Raw genomic sequence first — 10,033 nt, forward strand, 5'->3', positions numbered from 1 at the left:
TGACGCAGTAAGATGTTGGTGACGAAGAACTCAGCAACTTTAACAGCTGTTCGCCTAACTAGAGACGTCTTCTCAGCATATCGGGTCAGATAGTCAGCTGCCCCTAAGATCCACTGCTTTCGAGATGATGAAGTAGAAAATGAGCCGAGTAAGTCCACTCCCACTTGAGCGAATGGAGTGGTGGCTCTATAGGTTGCAAGAGCCCAGCACATTTCAACGTTGGCATCTTCCGTCTCCGGCAGTCCTTAGAAGTCCTATTGTAGTGTTTCGCAGAACTCAGCAACTTTGGCCAGTAATACTTTGTACGAATGCCTGATACAATTTTGTTTACTCTCAAGTGTCCCAATGATGGGTCATCGTGGCAGGCCTCGAAGATCTCTGGATGTAATACTGAAGTCACGACGAGCAGGAATGTTGTTGCACAGTGCTCAAAGTTTCTTTTATACAGAACGTTATTCCGCAAGGTAAGCGTCTTTAAACCACACCAGAACACTCGTGGAACGTCAACAAAGTGCCCGTTTAGGTGATTGATCACTATAAATAATTCCGGGTGAGATTGTGGATTGTGTGCCAGTTATGATGTCGTAACTGCTTCAAGAAAAGGAAAATTTTGCCTATCTTTTGTTGAAGTAGACTGTTGATTCAATCGGTGCTCGAGACAAGCGATCAGCATCACTGTGCTTGCGACCGGTTTTATATACGTCCATCACGTCGTAATCCAGTAGCCGTAGGCTCCACCTTGCAAGCCTGCCAGACGGGTCCTTGAGATTAGCGAGCCAGCACAATTATTGGTGGTCACTAATGGCTTGAAAAAGTCTACCGCGTAAATATGTCCGAAACTTGTTGATAGGCCATATGACTTTTAGGCATTCTTTTTCCATCGCTGAGTAGTGGACCTCAGCTTTCGAAAGATTTCGACTAGCGTACGCAATTACTCGTTCTTGTTCATTTTGCCCCTAAATGAGAACAGCCCCGAGCCCTAAATTGCTCACATCAATGTGGAGATCCGTTTCCGCTTCTTGGTCAAAACTAGCAAGAACTGGGTTACTCTGAAGGCGCTTCCATAGTTCAAACAATGCCTCTTCCTGTTCACTGAGCGAGATAAAAGGTGTGTCTTCCTTGGTGAGCCTTGTTAGCGGTTCAGCGATCCGTGAAAAAATTTTAATGAATCATCGGTAATAGGCAGATAGTCGTAAGAATTGCCGGTCAGCCTTTTTATCTGTAGGTTTGGGAAATTTCGCCACCGCCGCTGTTTTCGGATTTGAACGAACTTTCTCCGAGCTCATTACAAAGCCGAGAAACAGTAGCTCTGGAAAACCGAAATGACAAATTTTTGGTTTTATTGTCAAATCTGCTGAATTGATGGCATTGAGCACTGCCCGCAGTCGTTCGACATGTTGCTCGAAGGTATTCGAGAAACCCATAGCGGCATCAAGATAAACGAGACAAAAATGCTATTTCAGGCCACAGAGCACTGTGTCCATCATCCGTTTGAAGGTAGCAGGTGCTGAACATAGGCCAAATGGGAGCACTTTGAATTCGTATAAACCGTCTGATGTCACGAGTGCCGTCCTCTCGTGATCTCTTTCATCAACTTCTATTTGCCAATATGCACTTTTAAGTTCAAGAAAAGAAAAGTACTCTGCATCTCGTAGTCTATTCAGAGGGTCGTAAATTCTTGGAAGAGGGTAAACATCGCGTTTAATAACGGCATTCAGTTTCCGGTAGTCTATGCAGAAACGCAAGGTCTGATCTTTCTTCTTTACAAGGATCACAGTCGACGCCCATGGGCTTGATGGCGGTTGGATTACGTTGTCCCGAAAAATTTCTTCTACCTGATTTTCGATAGCCTCTCTCTTTTTTGGCGACATTTGGTAGGGATGCTGATTTATAGGGCTCACGAAATCGTCCACAATAATATGATGTTTCGTGATAGGTATACCTTGAACTTGGGATGATACCGAGACCATGTGGCGAATTACCTTACGAGGCTCTAAATTTGTTCCTTTTTGTGGGTTAATAATTGTGGTTCAATGTCGATGAACGCAAGGACGGAATCTATATCTGTTACACCAGACGAACTCATTGAGGTTGAAGTAACCTGGACGAAGTATCCTGGACGAAGTCATTGAGAGTCGCGATGACAGTTCCCTTCGCAATGTGCAGCACCTCGTTTCCAAAGTTGGTGAGCAAGACATCAGTGCATTGTACAGGTAGCTGAACAAGGCCTCGTGCCATGCAGATTCCTTTATCAAGTACCAGTCTCGTGTTGCTTTCAGCGACTGCTTCGAAGTTACAAAACGTTCTGCTTGTTACCGCAACTGATACTCCTGATCTCGGTGGTGCTACAACTTTGTCGTCCAAAATACAGAGGTCACAGAAGCTTTCGTCAATGTCAAAGGTTGCGATAGCATGCCTCGTTGAAACTGAGACACAGGATTCTCGCAAGTTTATCACAGCAACATTAGCTTGAAAAAAGTCCATTTCAATAATGAATTCTCTTGAGCACTCGGGCAGTACTGTGAAACTTGCTGCGTGCGTGAAACCCCATACACTCCAATTCTCGCTGTGCATATTCCCCTTGGGTCTATGAGGTGTCCTCCTTTTGTCCAAACTTGTGGCATCTTCTATAGCATCAGCACTTTCCGCAGCATTTTTGAAAGTTCACAGCTCATTACTAAATAATCTGCGCCCCTGTCGACCAGCGCGATAACTTCGTAGCCATCAAGTAGCACACGCAAATCAGAAGTGATGTCGTCGTTACAGTACCAGATTTCGAGTCTGTCGTCATCGGTTGCAGTCAGCAATGGAGATTTTTGTGCTTCAGCGTCGACAGCGGCCTTGCCTTCCAGGCCGCTGGCTTTGTATTTCCCGAGTTGGGCTCGGTGAGCAGCGTTTTCGTGAGCTTGCTGAAAGACGGGGACTAGGCGACCAATACCTTGACGACGTTGTTGATCTAGGTTGATGTTGAGTGTCACTTGAACTTCGACGCGTTGAGAGGTATCATTTATTTCAAATAGGCGCTCACCACTCTATAGTCGAGGTGCGTTCACAGGGAAGCTACAGATTCCCGCCTGGCGATAATGACACGTTCGGTGAACATGGCTGGCCTCTCTCTCCACAGTGGTAGCACAGAGGTATCCCGTCAGGGGTTTGCCAGATATCACTCTGTCTGAGTCTCCTCTGAGGTATAGGCTGCGTTGGGCTTCGAGAGATTGGGTGCCACCAAGGGGCCGTGCCTGCGACGTCCGCCTGTTCGGGAGTTCCACTCAGTAGGACATCGGCGTAAGACAAACTTCGCCGACGTGGTAGTGTTGCTTCTGTATAGGCTCTTAGATGGGTGCATTCTGTGTGAGCGTTTTCTGTACTGCCTGTCGAATTCCATCGCGAATCACATCGGCTAGCGACGAAAGCACTGGATCTTTTTGACCTAGCCACTGTTTCTGGAGTTCTCTTACTACAGACTGTACCAGCTCCCGCAACATCTCCATGCTGTTTTCAAAGGCTGCCGGCAGTTTGTCCAAAGAGGCCGTGTTAACATCTCTACTGTGCATCTTTCCTCGTTGTTGCAGCATTCTTTCCATCGCAGCCGCCTCGAAACAAAACTCAGTGACGATGCGCAGTGGGCTGCGAACCAGGCCGGCAAAGAGTTTCTGTTTTACCCCTCGCTATAGGCGACGCAGTTTCTTGTCATCGCTTCAGTTGGGATCCGCTCGAGGTAATAAGTGAGACATATTCTCTACGTGCATAGCCATGCTTTCGTTGTTGCGCTGGCTTCTCGCTTGGAAGGCGAGAAGCCAGACTGCAGCTCTCTCTGCAATCTGTACTCGAGTCTGTTGCGAGCAGCTCCCATCGGAAGTCATCCGATGGCCACATGGCAGATTCGTTGTTAGCAAACCCCGTTCGAGCGCTATCCTCCAATTCGAAATAAACACGTCCCACTCTGTGACCTGCTTCCCATCCGTTAGCCTTCGTCACGCGCTCGAATTGTTCTAGCCAATCCTCCGCGTATTTGTAGGCTTCTCTGTGGAAAGGCTCCGGTTTCAGTGGAGGATTCAGAACGATGTTAGCTGGCGCAACAAGAGTTGTCAAGTCACCGGTGTTTTCGTTCATAGCCGTCGATACTCTGATAGACTCCGATAAATGTGAAAATTCAGGGGCCTCACCACGCAAATGTCGGCTACAGTGCTGGTGAACTGGAGTGAGTTCTTTGTATTCAAGTTGCTGTGATTCTGGGCTGCGTTCCGGATCTTGAGAAGGGCTTGGAATCATACCCAGGCTTTTCGATCAGTTTGTAACGCACAATAAAAGAGTACACTTTAATGAAACGAAGTGGTTGGGGCGAAATTGTTCCCAAGAAACAAATGACTCATAGTTTATGTCATCAATCCAGACTGTGGTCCGTTCAAAAGCATCCACCTCGTCTTCTTTCTCTGGCGTCTCTCAAGAGGCTGCTGTTGTACAGCTCGGGCTAACATGTCCTGTTTTCTGTATTGGTGATCTGTTCAATATCGGGAGGGCGTGAGAATTGGAGGCGCGTAGTTTTTATGTGGCTGGTAACAATATTCTAGATGGTACTGTACCGCTACTCTTCAATTGGCTGCTGCGCGGGTTGTGCCTGAGTACGCGAGGAAGGAGTGCCACCCTCAGTCGCCTAGAAAATCGCGTACGTGGCGGATTGTTGGTGGGGCGTGAACGAAGGCGAGCGGCGGGCACATTGAAGATGCTTGAGCTTGGTTTCCTTAGCTCGCATCTGGTCGTTGTTACCCGCGCGCAGTTTGTATTTTCGAACGCTATTGGATGCATGGACGCATGCACGGACAGACGGACGAAATCACGGATGGATATGGGATGCTTCGCCTAACTCGTCATCATTGACTCTGTGGATATATATATATATATATATATATATATATATATATATATATATATATATATATCTATATATATATATATATATATATATATATTGCCGTGACAGGTTGGCCACGTTCAAGTAGCCCGCCGCAATCATCGTGGCAAGAGAACAAGCAAGAGCACAAGCAAGACCCGGCTGGCATGCGCCACGCATTCGTGTGCTCCAACAACGAGGAAGAGGAAGATAGTTGGATCTGTGCCACTCGGGTACTCGGACTTGACGACCATAGTCTTTAGAATCGTGGGCACAAGTTCGCCCTAATAAATGCGCTTGTTTTTTAACCTGTCTGCCTCAGCATCGCTACATTTCTGGTGGAGGTGCTGGTTTATGAATCGAAGCCCGCGAGCTCAAAACAGCGTAGCCCCGACGACCAGCATATCAACCCCGTGGAAGTGACTCCTGTACACCAGAGGGCAAGTCGCCGTCTTCGAGGTGACTCACCTGAGTTCGGTCCTCTTCACTTCACACCAAGGGGGATTCAAACGATGGATGCCACCACTATTACTACCCTGGTAACACCGACACAAGTGTTCATTAGCCAACCGCACCAGCCGTCAGTATTCCACGGCAACTCGTACGAGGATGTTAAAAATTGGTTGGACCTGTTCGAGAGAGTGGCAAGCTTGAATGGATGGGGCGAAAGAGAGAAGCTCCGTCACGTATACTTCGCCCTGGAAGACTTCGCAAAGACATGGTTTGAGAACCATGAAACCTCGTTGTCTACCTGGGAAGTATTTCGTCGACTAGTGGTGGTTACGTTCGCGAACATAGACCGGAAAGAAAAGGCGGAGGCTGCTCTTCAATCGAGGAACCAGCTCACGAACGAGAGTGCTGCTATGTACATTGAGGACATGGTCCGTCTGTTCAAGCGCGCGGATTACAACTTGGCTGAGGATAAGAAGGTGCGCCATCTAATCCGCGGAGTGAAGCAAGAGCTGTTCGCCGTTCTCGTCCACAACCCTCCAAGCAAAGTGGCTGAGTTTTACTCGGAAGCGACAGCCATCGAAAAAACACTGGAACAGCGGGCTCAGCAGTACAACCAGAATCTTAACTGCACATCTGCACAGGTATTCTCTGGAGGCGTGCGAAATGACGTTGAAGCCCCTGCGAGAGCTCATTAGATCAGTTGTTAGGAAAGAACTGAGTAGACTGCAAATGCCCCAGACTCCAACTGCACTATCCGTTACGGACGTTGTTTGTGACGAACTGAGGCAGGTGATAGGAGAGCCAGAACGTGAGCTGCAGCCGGTTCGACCTATTCGAACATACTCTGAGGTTGTCAGGCAACCCATCGTACACAGCAATGCAGCAGTTGTGATGGCGACGACTCCTCTCCCACCTGCGGCACGCAGCGCACCTCGTCCACGGGAAGCAACAGCTACCTATCTGCCCCCAGAAGCACGTAGCACACATCACTATGTGGAGCGTAGGCCCAGGAAAAAGGACGTCTGGCGTGATCACGAGCGCAGGGCTCTGTGTTTTCATTGTGGGCAAGCGGGTCATCTGTACAGATTCTGTCCTTACCGACAGGCTGGATTAAGAGGCTTCCCGTCGTATGCACCGTGCCCCCGAAACGGCGAACGACCAGCGGAGATTGAGGAGTACTTGTCCACGTGCCAGAACTCGCCAACTCTACGCCAACACCAGTCACGGTCACCATCACCCATGCGCAACCGGTCCTCCAGCCCACGTAGACCTTCAAGGCAGCCTCGTAATCGCTCTCCAAGTCCACTCCCGGAAAACTGAAGCAAGCGACCTGTGGAGGTGAGGGCGCTGATAACGTCAGTTACGAAGATCCTCCAATATGGTTTGAGGGTGATGACGGTGTATTTCCGGTAGATGGGTGCAGCAACAAAAACGTTACTTCAGATTTGGGGTTGAAATGGAAGGATGGTAGTTGAATGCTTTAGTCGACACCGGTGCTGATTATTCAGTCACAAGATGGTGAAAAGCCACAAGATGGTGAAAAAGCTAAACAAAGTTGTGACACAGTGGAGTGGATCGCAGATACGCACGGCAGGCGGTCACATTATTACGCCCCTTGGCAGATGCACTGCAAGACTTGAAATACGGGGCTTTATTTGCGTGGCCGATTTCATTGTGCTGCCAGAATGTTCAAGGGAACTCATTATAGGAATCGATTTTTTGCGAGCTAATGGCGCCGTAATTAACCTGCGTAGATCCAGCGTGTCGTTTTCAACTTAACGAGCTATACCTGTGGAGGAATCTCAGGAACGACGCCTAACTGCTCTACGCGTTGTTCATGATGACGTAACTGTGCCGCCACGTTGCAGTATAATTGTGCTCGTAGAAAATGACGCACTGTACAACCGCGAAGGCATAGCGGATACAAATGTAGGCCTGTTTTTGAACAAAGGTGTCTGCGTAGCTAGGGGTCTTGTTCACTGACGAAAGGCCGTGCAGATGTCCTACTCACTAATTTCTCCAATGAACTTCAACACATCGCTCAAGGCACGCCTACTGCCTATTTACACGACTTCTGTATGGTGACTGAACTATGCAGCTTAACGACATCAACCACTCGACCAGTGGCCTGCAACATCGACACATCCATGACCATCAATCAGAGCCTTCCGGACAGTCAAAAGAAACAGATTTACGCCTTGGTAAAAGAATCTCTGATTGCTTTTCAAGTGCCTCGAAGGTCCAGCGCACGTCAATCACGAAACAGAGAATCATAACGCTAGATGACACGAGGCCTATATGCCAGCATCCATATCGAGTGTCACAGAAAGAGCGCGAAATTATCAAGAAGCAAGTGGAGGAGATGCTTTCGGATAATGTCATCCAGCCTTCGAATAGTCCATGGGCGTCCCCCGTAGTGCTTGTTAAGAAGAAAGACAACACACTTAGATTCTGTGTCGACTACAGAAAACTGAACCGTGTAACTAAACGAGATGTCTATTCCTTGCCACGTATCGACAATACACAAGATCGGTTGCGATCCGCAAAGTTTTTCTCCTCCTTAGATCTGAAAAGCGGATATTGGCAAATAGAGGTCGGCGAGCGGGACCGTGAAAAAACGGCATTCGTAACACTACATGGCCTCTACGAATTTAAAGTGCTTCCATTCGGCCTCTGTTCCACACCAGCAACGTTCCAGCTTCCGGCAAGGACAGTGATGGACACTGTCCTTGGCGGATTGAAATGGCAGTCATGCCTAGTGTATTTGGATGACGTGGTGGTATTCTCTGCAACGTTTGACAAACATCTAGAGCGACTACGCACAGTATTGGAAGCCATCCGGTCAGCAAAATTGACAATCAAACCCGAAAAATGCCACTTCGGCTTCGAAGAGCTGCGATTCCTTGGACATATTATTAGTTCCCATGGTGTTCGTCCTGATCCCGAAAAGACAGCCACTGTTCAAAGGTTCCCTACACCCAAAGACAAAAACTCAGTGCGCCGATTTTTGGGTTTATGTGCCTACTATAGGCGATTTGTTGAGAATTTCTCAAAGATTGCGGATCCTCTTACAAAACTGACGAAAGACGACGTGCCCTTCACATGGGAAAGCGAACAACAGAAAGCTTTTGACGAATTAGGAAAACGACTACAGTGTTCACCAATACTTGCCCATTTTGATGAGACAGCTGACACTGAAGTCCATACCGATGCCAGCAATGTCGGCCTCGGCGCCATCCTTGTCCAGTGGCAAAATGGTCAAGAGAAAGTGTTAGCCTATGCCAGCCGCAAACTATCAAAAGCTGAGGCTAACTACTCTGCAACTGAAAAAGAGTGCCTCGCAGTCATCTGGGCAATAAAGAAGTTTCGACCCTACTTTTATGGTAGACCGTTCAGAGCTGTCGGTGACCACCATGCTCTATGCTGGCTGGCAAATCTCAAGGACCCGTCAGGTCGACTAGCAAGATGGAGCCTCAGGCTGCAGGAGTATGACATTACGGTCGTGTACAAACCTGGAAGAAAACACAGTGATGCCGACTGCCTGTCACGCTCTCCCGTCGATCCAAGTGTACCTGAAGAGGAAGACTTCCCGTTTCTAGGCGTTGTCGACGCATCCAAAATAACCCAACTACAACGAGATGACCCGGATTTGCTGGCGCTTATACAACACCTGCAGGGTCTCGACGTTCAAGTCCCTCGCATATTCTCCAGAGGGCTCTCCACGTTCTGCCTTCGAGGAAGTGTCCTTTACAGGAGGAACTTCAAACCTAATGGGGAAACGTTTTTACTAGTCGTGCCCATAGCCATGCGAGAGGAAATTCTGCACGCATGCCACGACGAGCCAACATCTGGACACATGGGTGTGAGCCGAACATTTGCCAGGATTCGCCTGAAATACTATTGGCCTAAGCTGCTCGCATCAGTGCAGCGCTACGTGAAAACTTGTCGTCAGTGTCAACGGCGCAAAACTCCACCCGTAAAACCAGCCGGCCTTCTCCAGCCAATAGACCCTCCAGATGCCCCATTCCAACAAGTCGGCATGGACTTCCTAGGACCTTTCCCGACATCGTGTGCAGGCAAGAAATGGATAGTCGTAGCCACACACTATCTGACCCGTTATGCTGAGACTGACTCTCTGTACAGTGCGACAGCTGCCGAAGTCGCCAAGTTCTTTGTGAACAGCATAGTGCTCATACTTAGTGCGCCCATCGTCGTTATTAAGTATCGGGGCACCGCATTTACTGCAGACCTAATGCAATGCCTGATACGCATGACAAATACCGATCACAAAAAAACAACGGCGTATCACCCTCAGTCAAATGGCTTAACCGAACGCCTAAACCGAACTCTGACCGACATGCTATCAATGTATGTCGATGTTGTACATAAACATTGGGATGAAATAATACTCTACGTAACATTCGCATATAATACAGCCGTTCAAGAAACAACCCACGTTGCTCCTTTCGAACAAGCATTCGGCCGTAGAGTGACCACCCCACTGGATGCCATGTTACCACTACAGGACGAAAGCCGCTATTCACCTGACTTAGATGACTTCTTGCAAAGAGCCGAAGAAGCACAGCAAATGGCAAGATACCGAATACGCCACCAACAGCACGTTGATTCTAATCGGTAGAACAAGCGACGCAGTGATGCACTTTATCATCCCGGTGACAAAGTGTGGAT

The sequence above is a fragment of the Rhipicephalus microplus genome, chromosome 4 (genome assembly GCF_043290135.1).
Source record: "Rhipicephalus microplus isolate Deutch F79 chromosome 4, USDA_Rmic, whole genome shotgun sequence".
In the NCBI taxonomy this organism is placed as follows: domain Eukaryota; kingdom Metazoa; phylum Arthropoda; class Arachnida; order Ixodida; family Ixodidae; genus Rhipicephalus; species Rhipicephalus microplus.